Below are 13,740 nucleotides of genomic sequence, written 5' to 3'. Positions count from 1 at the left end.
CAGCCCATATACAACTGTGAAGCAGGTTACATCAACAATGTACAGCTTCCATTACCAGTTTACATATTTTTTTCATACCTACAACACAAAGGTTACAACTACATTTGCTAACAGTAGCTCCCTGATACATTAACTGCTGTACAAACAGCAGTGGCCCCTCGCAACTGTTCTCGCTTTACCATCTACTATGAAAATCTATCTTTTGCCAATAGTGCTCATTTACGTCATTTTATTGTCGACACTGTATGCAGTTTAGATCGAATTATATATTGCAAAGTCAGTTTATCAACATCATTTAACACACATTCCCGGTAATCATCAATGCTTCGTTCTTTTGCTGATGAGCGTTCCACATCTTTCGCTCCATGCAGTTAACACTGTGCCGCAGCTTCGAGAGTGTACAATGTTGCTCAGTCCTAAGAATTCTGAAATGGTCTCCCCTTATAAATCTTTTTCATTAACTCTACTTCCTTTTTATTAACACACAGGATGCTGTAAATGTTAACATTGTGATAATCGAAAGTATCGAGCCCCACATGCACACCACTTTTAATAACGTCATAAGTATTTGAGATAGTCACATGATACATTAGGTCATCTGTGACTGCGTATCATATTTTAACATTGTTTAGCTCAAATTTCTTTAACATATGCCCCTTATGGAAATCTGCAAGCAAAATCTTAGAACTATCTAAAATAGCCATTACTGCTTTAGGTTTATCAATGACAAGTCTACCTAATTCAATAGCAACCAAACATTCATTAAATACAACATTGTGCTTGAAATTCGGTCTTTCAATCAGAGTAGCAGCTCCGTATTTACCTTCCCAACTTGTTACTTGGTGCACATCATTCATTTTCCACGCATTATAAATAATTTTGCCAAAAACAGTTTTTCTTAAGCTTGAAGAAATTCTTTTCAAAATCATTTGTCGCATCATGTGTTTCACAGAATTAATGTCGATATATAATTTCATCCAGGGAGCTTGATGGAAATGACAATATCCAGGGAGTTTTGCTTAGAATAAGATTATTTTCCAGACATTACTTTAAATTTCTGTACTGAATCTCGTACTTTTTATTGTGTGTGTATAATGTGGAAACCAGCTACTTTGGAGCTCCTGGCCTTTTGGTGCTAGGTAGTGATACAATTTTCTCTCGTCTGAATCATCGGGTATGCTCATTACGTTAGAACCGTCCAAAGACGTAAACACAAAATCAGAGTTTTAGGTGTTATGACCCAGCTGTAAACACTATTTATATCGAGGTATATAATATAAGAGCCATAGTTATTTTCAATATAATCAGTACCAACACTGATGCCAAGCTCAACAAATTATAATTGTTCTACGTATGTAATAAGCTGCAGATTTACATTAGTAGTTTTCAGCAAATCCAGGCTCCATCTGTTTTGAGGCAGACTGCGTATAAGTTTTCAAACACATAGGCTCAAAGCAAGACATCGGTGGCTGATGAGTGAGTTTGCAAGTATCGAAATATGTGACATACATGGACGTATCTTTTGAGTGCGCTTACTTAGAAATTTAAATTGTTTGCACCACCAAGGGATCCCAGACCTTAAGGTTTAACACAGATTTCAACTTGATTCCTCTACCCATTACTGCGAAGAATCGGTCTTATCAGACGGACAGTAAAACTGGCAACAAACTGACACTACAAGGGTTTCGTTTTTACTGACTGACTTACGCAATCCTGAAACAGATCTTGATTTACCTCTACAATGCTACCAGTCTTTCCCCGTTGCAACAAGCGGCTCCCAAAACATTTGATTCCAGGCAGGGCTACCAAACGATAGAAGCCAAAGCATGGGACGTATTCACTGACTGGAAATTTCCAACGCCACTGACTTTCATATGGATGTGGCGTGCTCGCAAGAACGTTGCATATGCAGACCGCTGCTCTGGAGCAGCTGACGGATAAACCAGTGTAAATCGTGTTTCCAAGAGACAAGGACCGTAGCTATTCTCATCTCGTCAAAATTTCGCGTCTTTAATCACTGTTAAAGTACTGTTCCTATGCACGAAAAATGTCTTATAATCTTCAGATCGACAGTCTTGCACTCTGAATGATAGAACCGTCCCCCTTCAAAGATTTTCATCTTCACTTTCAATTAAATCTCTCTTTTTTCACTATTTTTCATTGCTTGTGGTCTAACATCCATTTTGTACGAAGATCTTGCAACCTTAAAAAATGGTTCAAATGGCTCTGAGCAGTATGGGACTTAACATGTGAGGTCATCAGTCCCCTAGAACTTAGAACTACTTAAACCTAACTAACCTAAGGACATCACACACATCAATGCCCGAGGCAGGATTCGAACCTGCGACCGTAGCGGTCGCGCGGTTCCAGACAAGCGCCTAGAACCGCTCGGCCATTCCGGCCGGCCTTGCAACCTTAATATATGTTCTCGTGTCATGGTCCGGAATGCTTATTTATACTGTTTCTATGTCTAAAACTGACTGATATTTCCTGCTCAAAGAGAAATTCGTAAAACAAATATAAACTGTTCAAAAATACACTGCCTAACAGAATTAAAGAATTACTTTTTCAAAACCTCTTAATTGTCTCCCACTGTGACGCTTAAGTTCGAAATTTAGCTCAAAGGTGCCTACAACCTTCCAGAAGCCTGGCGCCCTGCAAACGTCACCCTCAGGCTCAACAATACTTCAAACAGCAAGGTGTCAACATACGTGAAAGAAAGGCCAGAGCTCATAAGTTCATGTGATGTGTAACGTGGGTTAATTATGTCATGTTAGCACCAAATTTCACCATAATTCTGCCCAACTCCACCGTCGGACGTCTCATACAATGGGAAGGGCGTCACGGCCCCTCTTACCCACATTTCACCCCTTCTTTTGACACCTCTGCGAAGGAGGTCAGAATCGCAATGCCCAGAGTTGACATCATGCGATTTTCTTATAAGGGCCAACGATAACATTTCAGACGCACCGCCGCTCAGAATCAACACGGGCCGCACGGAGTGGCCACGCGGTATGAGGCGCCATGTCACGGATTGCGCTGCCCCTCCCGCTGGAGGTTCGAGTCCGCCCTCGGGCATGGGTGTGTGTGTTGTTCTTAGCGTAAGTTAGTTTAAGTAGTATGTAAGTCTAGGGACCGATGACCTCAGCAGTTTGGTCTCTTAGGAATTCACACAGATTTGAACAATCGACACGAAAAGGCCTCGGGGGTGGCATAAAGGTCGTCGATGAAACCATCCTTTTCCTTGGGACGTGGATTCGCACTTATTTCGCGGTCGAAAACGACAACTTGCAGTGTGATGAGCTATTTCAACGATATTCTTGACAACCTTTGGCACTGTTGACACCTCCGTGGCGATTCAACCCTTCTTGATGGACATCACAGGGCTGCAACATCATTTGATGTGATCTCACCCCTTTAAAGTGCAGTGTAGCTGCTATACCTGCTCTGCTGTACAGAGTGGAATCATTAGAGACCGTTCAAAACTATTCGACGAAATGAAATTTCATGGCAGATTAAAACTGTGTGCCGGACCGAGACTCGAATTCAGGACCTTCGCCTTTCGCGGGCAAGTGCTCTACCAGCTGAGCTACCCAGAGCACTTGCCCGCGAAAGGCAAATGTCCCGAGCTCGAGTCTCGGTCCGGCACACAGTTTTAATCTGCCAGGAAGTTTCATATCAGCGCACGCTCCGCTGCAGAGTGAAAATCTCATTCTGGAAACATCCCCCAGGCTATGGCTAAACCATGTTTCCGCAATATCCTTTCTTTCAGGAGTGCTAGTTCTGCAAGGTTCGCAGTAGAGCTTCTGTAAAGTTTGGAAGGTAGGAGACAAGGTACTGGCAGAAGTAAAGCTGTGTGGTAGAGCACTTGCCCGCGAAAGGCAAAGGTCCCGAGTTCGAGTCTCGGTGTGGCACACAGTTTTAATCTGCCAGGAAGTTTCATATCAGCGCACACTCTGCTGCAGAGTGAAAATCTCATTCTATTCGACGAAATCTTAATGTGATCTGAAGCAGAAAATAGTGTTTATGCTGTTTCAGCCCTCCTGTTTCACACCCTTCTCTGGCATGATCATGGAAGTGTGCAGTATTAACACTTGCGTGAATACAATGGCACAGGTCCAAGTGAGGCCCCCCGAGCTTGGCAACACGCTCTGTAGCACCCACCCATATTTACTGAGAATTTTAAAAATTTGCCTTTACAAAGAAAACCTTAAAGTAGTCCTAGGCACCTGCACATAGGAAGCTGGCATTGGACATGTGTCAACTGGTTGCCCACCTGCAGGCATCTAGAACCACCTTGCAGGTTCTCTCTGTAAAGACATTTTTTAAATTCGCAGCAAATTTGGACAGGGTGCTGATAAACAGGGGGGCCTTAGAGGGACCCATTCCCGTAGTATTCACGCATGTGTCAATATGCACTCCTCCATGATCGTGCCAGAGGAGGGCGTAAAGCAGGACGGCTGAAAAATCATAAGCACTACCAGCACTACTTTGGATCACGTTCAAATTTCGTAAATGGTTTTGAACGGTCCCTTGGGGCTACACCCTGTAAACCAGACCAAAAATTGCAGTCGCACAGCACCCCAAAGGGGTGAAATCAATTTCAGTGGGGTTGCAGACCCTCGACATCCGTCGAGAAGGACTGAATCGCCCAGGAGGTGTCAAGAGCCGTAACATTGCCAAAAACGTCGTTCTGTTGCTCTTTGTACTGCGAACTGTCATTTCCGACCGGCAATTGTGTGTGAATAAGCGTCCCAAGGAAAAGGATGGTTTCATCGACGCCCTGAGGCGTTTCCGTGTCGACTCTGAGCAGCGGTATGTTTGAAATGTTTTCCTCTGCCACTCGTAAGAAAACCGCATTAATTCAACGCTGGGCGTCGAGGTTCTGATCTCCACTGGAGAGTCGTCAAAGGAAGGGGTGAAATGAGGGCAAGAGAGGCTGTGACGACCTTCCCATCGTGTGACACGTCCTCTGTGGTGTTGAGCAGAGTTATGGTGTTATTTGGTACCAATGTGACATCATTAACCCACTTTACACGCCACATGAACTTTTGTGTTTTGGCCTTTTTTTTTCGTACATGTCGACACCTTCTGTTTGAAGTGTCGTTGGGCCCGAGGGTAACGCCGCTTTTGCACAATTACAGAGCAACGTTGTAGGGACCTTTGAGACAAATTTCAAACTTATACGTCGCAATGGGAGACAATTACGGAGTTTCGGAAAAATTATTCTTTAATACTGCTACGCAGTGTAGTTTTGGACTACCTGCATATCTGCGTGTGTGGGCGTGAATTCAAAGCGAGCAAGAAGTGTACTGTAAGTCTTAAGAAACTAAGATAATAACATTTCTGTAAAATAACAATAGCTCAATAACCAGAACAAAAGCAGTTTGTTCTAATGTGTATATCTGTAAAATCTAAAGCTGTTGCTAAGTAACATTTAAAGCTATGTTCCTTGTAATCGTTTGCCCTTGACATGTTATGCATAAAGTGGTCGAGGTGTTGTTGCTCAAGCCTGCCTCAGTCTTCGATGGCGACCATTCTGAGTTAATTCAGAGTGAAAATAGGTTCCTTGCAACGATGCTCTGCAACATTCGAGCTATCACATGCATGCTCAGTCGGATTCGTGTCAACAGATACCAGAGGTCATTCCTCTCCATTGATGCCTGCCTTCCGGACGCAGCTGTCCACAAGGTGATTTGGCAAAACACCTGTGGCCTCTTTTGTTTATGTAACATCTGGTACTGAAGGAATATTTTTCCCTGTGTTTCTGGGTGGATACTCCCGCAACAGGACTGGTCATCTGGTAACCGAAGTGTGATGGGCTTAGGCACTCAGACCATTGCCGGCCGGAGTGACCGAGCGGTCCTAGGCGCTACAGTCTGGAACTGCGAGACCACTACGGTCGCAGGTTCGAATCCTGCGTCGGGCATGGATGTGTGTGATGTCCTTAGGTTAGTTAGGTTTAAGTAGTTCTAAGTTCTAGGGGACTGATGGCCTCAGAAGTTAAGTCCCATAGTGCTCAGAGCCATCTGAATTCAGACCGTTGATCACTGGGTTGGTCGGCCGCCGCGACAAATTGCAAAAAAAAAGGCGCGTCGTCTGCATGAATATGTCCTCCAACTGAGGGATGCCTGTCAGCTCAAGTAGTTCTTCTGTGCTAAAGTTTCTGGGAACATGGATGTCAAGCTTTAGAGCCAGGTTCCGCACCATCTGGGTGGGTCACACCACCCCTGCCGGCATTTAAGCTGCCTACTCAAATACAGGCATGATGCTGTAGCATGAGGACAGCGTCGATGACGGACTGAAGAGGGGCTAGACGGCACATAGACGTCCCATCGCCTTACCCTTTCTCTCCTCGATGTGTTACTTCCACGTGGGTCGACTGCCCAGGCTAACCCCTAGTACTTTCCCTTCTTGACCCAGGTTATGGTGTCTTACTGCATTCTTATTGGTTACACATCCGCTGGAATCTCTCGGCACACGAAGTAGATAACCTGGCTATCGAGCCTGCCGCTTTGTCGACGTACCAACGCTGGCGCGGATGTGGAATGTCCTGCCCTCGAGGTAGCTGTTGATGAGCTACATGTGTGACAGTTGGCATTCTCTCTGTGAGGCGTTTATACATCTACATCTACATGATTACTCTGCAATTCACATTTAAGTGCTTGGCAGAGGGTTCATCGAACCACAATCATACTCTCTCTCTACCATTCCACTCCCGAACAGCGCGCGGGAAAACGAACACCTAAACCTTTCTGTTCGAGCTCTGATTTCTCTTATTTTATTTTGATGATCATTCCTACCTATGTAGGTTGGGCTCAACAAAATATTTTCGCATTCGGAAGAGAAAGTTGGTGACTGAAATTTCGTAACTAGATCTCGCCGCGAAAAACGTCTTTGCTTTAATGACTTCCATCCCAACTCGCGTATCATATCTGCTACACTCTCTCCCCTATTACGTGATAATACAAAACGAGCTGCCATTTTTTGCACCCTTTCGATGTCCTCCGTCAATCCTACCTGGTAAGGATCCCACACCGTGCAGCAATATTCTAACAGAGGACGAACGAGTGTAGTGTAAGCTTTCTCTTTAGTGAACTTGTTGCATCTTCTAAGTGTCCTGCCAATGAAACGCAACCTTTGGCTCGCCTTCCCCACAATATTATCTATGTGGTCTTTCCAACTGAAGTTGTTCGTAATTTTAACACCCAGGTACTTAGTTGAATTGACAGCCTTGAGAATTGTACTATTTATCGAGTAATCGAATTCCAACGGATTTCTTTTGGAACTCATGTGGATCACCTCACACTTTTCGTTATTTAGCGTCAACTGCCACCTGCCACACCAAGCAGCAATCTTTTCTAAATCGCTTTGCAACTGATACTGGTCTTTGGATGACCTTACTAGATGGTAAAATACAGCATCATCTGCGAACAACCTAAGAGAACTGCTCACATTGTCACCCAGGTCATTTATATAGATCAGGAACAGCAGAGGTCCCAGGACGCTTCCCTGGGGAACACCTGATATCACTTCAGTTTTACTCGATGATTTGCCACCTATTACTACGAACTGCTACCTTCCTGACAAGAAATCACGAATCCAGTCGCACAACTCAGACGATATGCCATAGGCCTGCAGCTTGATTAGAAGTCGCTTGTGAGGAACGGTGTCAAAAGCTTTTCGGAAATCAAGAAATACGGAATCAACTTGAGATCCCCTGTCGATAGCGGCCATTACTTCATGCGAATAAAGAGCTAGCTGCGTTGCACATGAACGATGTTTTCTGAAACCATGCTGATTACGTATCAATAAATTGTTCCCTTCGAGGTGATTCATAATGTTGGAATACAATATACGCTTCGAAACCCTACTGCAAACCGACGTCAGTGATATAGGTCTGTAGTTCGATGGATTACTCCTACTACCCTTCTTAAACACTGGTGCGACCTGCGCAATTTTCCAATCTGTAGGTACAGATGAGTGAGCGGTTGTATATGATTGCTAAGTAAGGAGGCTGTTGTGTCACATACCTTTCTGATGGAAAGGAGCACTGCCCCAAGTCACTCCCACCAATCCATGGCACTCATAGTGGCCTCCAAGAGCTGGACAGGTAGTCGAGTGGCCAGCCTAGAACCCAAACTACCCCTGTGGGGTCACAGCACTCAGTGGTGATGTACTGGAGCAGCCTTAGCATGTGTATACGCTCGAACACTTTGAGGGTCAATGTTATAGAGATTGATGGACCAGTATCTCTGAGCCAGGGGCAGATTCTTCCCTGTTTTTGGTATTGCCACCACAACTGCGTGTTTCTGTATGGTTGGGTAGCATACAGTGCGCAGAATGACATTAAATATTACTTTGAGAAAGTGAATCGCATTTAGTGGCGGTTGCTTCAGAACATTTTCGTTTGTCGTGCCCTCCTTCCATCTTCATGTTGAGGTGACGTACCTGAATTGCCACTCTATTCTCCGTTATCTCTCTATGTGGCCATTGTCCGCCCTGGCCGCCGTAAACCACAGCAGTCGCTATTCGATGAGGCCAACATATGTGTCGTCCACTGGGTCTTCCACATGCATGAAGTTGTTCCTAAAATCCTCTGCCAAGACAGCGCAATGAAGTATGGGTCAGTGACGATGTTCCTGCCCACCTGCAGATGCGTAATTCCATGGCCACAGCGCAGATAATGCTTCGTTATTACCCACGCACCGCCGTCATCTTTATTGAGGGAGACTATCTTGCCCTCCCACTAGTGATAGCAATGATCTTTCACTGCAGCCTTGACGTCTCTTCACAGCCTGTTCAGCAGCCCCTGGTGGGCGAGTGCTTTGTTAGCTACCAGTCAAGGAAGAACTGGTTCTTGTGTACGACTGCCTCCTTAATGTACATTTGCATCTACTACGAGAAGTGGCATGGCTGTTGCGACCTTCTTGGCATCCACTGCTTGCACAGACTGGTGAGCGAAGCGGCAGAGTGCGGCACCCGCACCCACGACATTTGGGTTGGGCTTCGTTTTGAGGGTACTGACCAGATCCTCCTGAAACTCCTCCAATTTAACTCCTTCAGGCTTCATCGATGTTTTGGTTGGGCTGTACCCCCTAGCTCGAGAATGCATACTACTGATATCTGATCTGATTACAAGGTGCAGCAGGTCGACATCTTGGTGTTGCGTCAAACTCTTTTCAGAACGGCGACGTCTAGCGTGTGATGACGGCCGTTATTGTTCGGAAAGATAACAGGGTCATATGATTCCACGATTATGGCGTCATGCTGGCGGGCGACACACAGAAGGCACTGACCGCTGATGTTCGTCACTTTGGAAAACCACTCCAAGTCCTTTATGTTACAATCTCCTCCTTGGAAGATCTAACAACCCTACCACAACAAAGGTCAAAATTGAATGATTGTGGTGTTGCTCACGCTGCTAAATACTGCATTTTCGGGCAACAACTAAGTTATTATGTGGCAGGTGTCATTAGAGCACAGTTAATAAAGTCATTTCATGTAATAATGAATAAACTAGGCACTCATCTTTTCGTGTTTCCCAAGCTGGTCTCGTTGTAAAATCATGGCTCAATCGTCGAAAATCTAGGTGGTGGTGATTCCAAGGTCGGATGCAAAGAGGCCTAGGTTTTATTCTGCTATATTCAAAAATTTTGTAGATGCGCTTCACAAACCATTCTTGAAGATTAAACCTTTCAAAGTTAGCACAATGGTGATGCAAAAAAATAATCAGCTCTCCGAATTTAAGTTACACTTCTTTTTTATTGCTTTTGTTGCGATAGCATGTAACACACAAAACATCACTTCACAATACAAAACATAGTTGAAAACATCTTCCTCACTGTTAAAGTTCACATTTAATAAACTGGCTACAATATGCGTCTTTCCAACATGACGTCCAAGACTTGACCTTTTTCAAGGCCCGACTCTCTAACAACTAACTAATAATCGCTTACACGCCCAAAAATCAGGAGTTACAAGTACGTCAAAGATCATAGTGATAAAAGAAAGAATACACATATGAATAATATCATTGCAATATAAACATATCGATGTATGATCAATCTGAAAGAAATCAATTCTGAATGTTGTCTCAGAAATATGTCAACTACTTTACAGAAACACAGTAAAATATTGCTGGTATCGAGAGGTTCAGGTGAGGTACCATAATGGTTACGTACTTCAAGTACCATTACTAAGAGTTTGTCATGGAATGGTAACAGCGCCACACTGTCTTCAAGAAGTGGTAGACCGCCCACAAAAGAACAGACTGTGACTCTCGTCGCTTCCATCATTTCGAAAGGAAAGAGAAGATTGATAAGGAAGCTCAAACATATACTCTAGCTCCTTCTCCTGCAGATAATCTATCTTCGTGATAGCAGCAATAGTTCGCTGCTCGTACAGTGATACCTGGCTTTAAGTGAGCTTCAGTGACAAAGATGATGTCTACTGCCTCATAATGGAGAAACTTTAAACTCAACAGCCTGCTTGGATATGTCGCTTGCATTACAGCTGCAAACAGTCATGCCTGATATGTGTCGTTCAGCTATGGTGGGCTGTCTTGATTGCTGCTCTTTTTGTCTGGATGGCTGCCGTCACTGCTAGGTTGTCTACAGGCCACTTCATGTACTGCAGCACCATTTGTTGGTTATCTGTGTCACTGCAGGCGACAGTCTGAGTTCGTGTTGGCTGCTGGGCTTGTTTAGTGAGTTCCTGCTTCGGGTTGTGGCACTTGTCTCAGGGCTTGGCGGCAATTCATGATCTGACTGCTGTAGTGTTGCTTCTTGGACAGGTCGTTGGTTGTATTCCCACTCGTCGCACTGCCTTGGACAGCGCAACCTTATTGCTCTGTTTGGCGGCACGCTGCTTAAAAATCTTGCAGCCAGAGTAACTCGATATTTGCTTCTCCAGATAATTTGAACAATGTGGCGGCTAATCACTCCACCTTTTGCAGGTGCGGCTCTGGTGTTGCCCTACAAATTTGATGCTGTGGTGAGGCTTGATGCAATTTTGCAGTTACATGATCCTGCCTTTGACACAAGTAGCACCTGTGTGAATCCTCATTTGGCGGGCTTCTTCTCGACTTTGACTCGTATGTTCACCACTGTATTGAGCTGGATGGTCCTACTGTTTTCAATGTTGTTCACGAGCACCAAATCTTCCCCCTCGTAGAGGCCACCTATCTGCTTTCTCGTCCACATTTAACAATGGAATTCCTGTTGCACCCTTAATGTTATCGCTCTTGCTTTTAATTTCACCGAATGTTGTTTTGACTTTCTTATATGCTGAGTCAGTCCTTCCAACAATCGTTTCTTTTTCGATTTCTTCACATTTTTCATGTAGTCATTTTACCTTAGTTTCCCTGCACTTCCTATTTATTTCATTCCTCAGCGACTTGTGATTCTGTACTCCTAAATTTCTTTGAACATTTTGTACTTCCTTCTTTCATCAATCAACTGAAGTATTTCTTCTGCTACCCGTGGTTTCTTCGCAGTTACCTTCTTGTACTTGTTTTTTCTTTCCAAGTTCTGTGACTGTCCTTTTAGAGACGTCCATTCCTCCTCAACTGTACAGCCTACTGAGCTATTCCTTGTTGCAGATTCTATAGCGTTATTGAAGTTCAAGCATATCTCTTCATTCCTTAGTACTTCCATACCCAGCTTCTTTGAGAACTGATTCTTCCTGACTAATTTCTTAAACTTCAACTTACTCTTCATCACTACTGCATTGTGATCTGAGTCTATATATGCTCCTCAATATGCCTTACAATCCTGTATCTGATTGCGGAATCCTGTTGTGTTAGAGATAAAAAATGCTCCGAGAAGTGTTAAAATGCAGTTTACGGTGTTCAAATGGGATGAGCTGTGTGATGCAGAACCCTACATCAATAAACAGATGACCACCTAGAACTATCCATCCCAATCTCTCCTGGATATTTGATGTGCTGGCCTGACAGTATCTATCACATCACTGTACAACGGCACTGCACTCAGGCTGCAAACTACCTGCATACATGTACTATGCTTGTAGACGATTTAGAACAGTGCACCAAAATGATGCCAAAAGGAGCACTTAAAGGAATACTCCTCACTTTGAGGGAAAACACACAGTGTATTCTGTGCATTCTAGAAAGCTTTACTTGCTAAATTCTGTACAGGTGTGAAGACAAAGAAAGAACCATGTGATTTCTGTTTATGTAGTGCATACTGTACATAATTATTGAACAAAAAATGTGCTATACAGCAAACCAGGTTTTATTTTTTTCTGTACCTTTCTTAATAATAATAATAATGTTAGCATTCTTAGTATTTTCAATGCAATGTCAACAGTAGCAGGAAGCTGTCTAAATCATATCATCACCACAGTCAACTTCTGCAGTCAAACAGAGTGATAGATGAAACATCTCAGGTTTATGTATATTCTGTAGCTTAGCTGATGATACACTCCTGGAAATGGAAAAAAGAATGCATTGACACCGGTGTGTCAGACCCACTATACTTGCTCCGGACACTGCGAGAGGGCTGTACAAGCAATGATCACACGCACGGCACAGCGGACACACCAGGAACCGCGGTGTTGGCCGTTGAATGGCGCTAGCTGCGCAGCATTTGTGCACCGCCGCCGTCAGTGTCAGCCAGTTTGCCGTGGCATACGGAGCTCCATCGCAGTCTTTAACACTGGTAGCATGCCGCGACAGCGTGGACGTGAACCGTATGTGCAGTTGACGGACTTTGAGCGAGGGCGTATAGTGGGCATGCGGGAGGCCGGGTGGACGTACCGCCGAATTGCTCAACACGTGGGGCGTGAGGTCTCCACAGTACATCGATGTTGTCGCCAGTGGTCGGCGGAAGGTGCACGTGCCCGTCGACCTGGGACCGGACCGCAGCGACGCACGGATGCACGCCAAGACCGTAGGATCCTACGCAGTGCCGTAGGGGACCGCACCGCCACTTCCCAGCAAATTAGGGACACTCTTGCTCCTGGGGTATCGGCGAGGACCATTCGCAACCGTCTCCATGAAGCTGGGCTACGGTCCCGCACACCGTTAAGCCGTCTTCCGCTCATGCCCCAACATCGTGCAGCCCGCCTCCAGTGGTGTCGCGACAGGCGTGAATGGAGGGATGAATGGAGACGTGTCGTCTTCAGCGATGAGAGTCGCTTCTGCCTTGGTGCCAATGATGGTCGTATGCGTGTTTGGCGCCGTGCAGGTGAGCGCCACAATCAGGACTGCATACGACCGAGGCACACAGGGCCAACACCCGGCATCATGGTGTGGGGAGCGATCTCCTACACTGGCCGTACACCACTGGTGATTGTCGAGGGGACACTGAATAGTGCACGGTACATCCAAACCGTCATCGAACCCATCGTTCTACCATTCCTAGACCGGCAAGGGAACTTGCTGTTCCAACAGGACAATGCACGTCCGCACGTATCCCGTGCCACCCAATGTGCTCTAGAAGGTGTAAGTCAACTACCCTGGCCAGCAAGATCTCCGGATCTGTCCCCCATCGAGCATGTTTGGGACTGGATGAAGCGTCGTCGCACGCGGTCTGCACGTCCAGCACGAACGCTGGTCCAACTGAGGCGCCAGGTGGAAATGGCATGGCAAGCCATTCCACAGGACTGCATCCAGCATCTCTACGATCGTCTCCATGGGAGAATAGCAGCCTGCATTGCTGCGAAAGGTGGATATACACTGTACTAGTGCCGACATTGTGCATGCTCTGTTGCCTG

This window comes from Schistocerca americana, chromosome 3 (assembly GCF_021461395.2).
Source record: "Schistocerca americana isolate TAMUIC-IGC-003095 chromosome 3, iqSchAmer2.1, whole genome shotgun sequence".
Classification (NCBI taxonomy): Eukaryota; Metazoa; Arthropoda; class Insecta; order Orthoptera; family Acrididae; genus Schistocerca; species Schistocerca americana.
Note: the sequence above shows the minus strand (reverse complement) of the source record.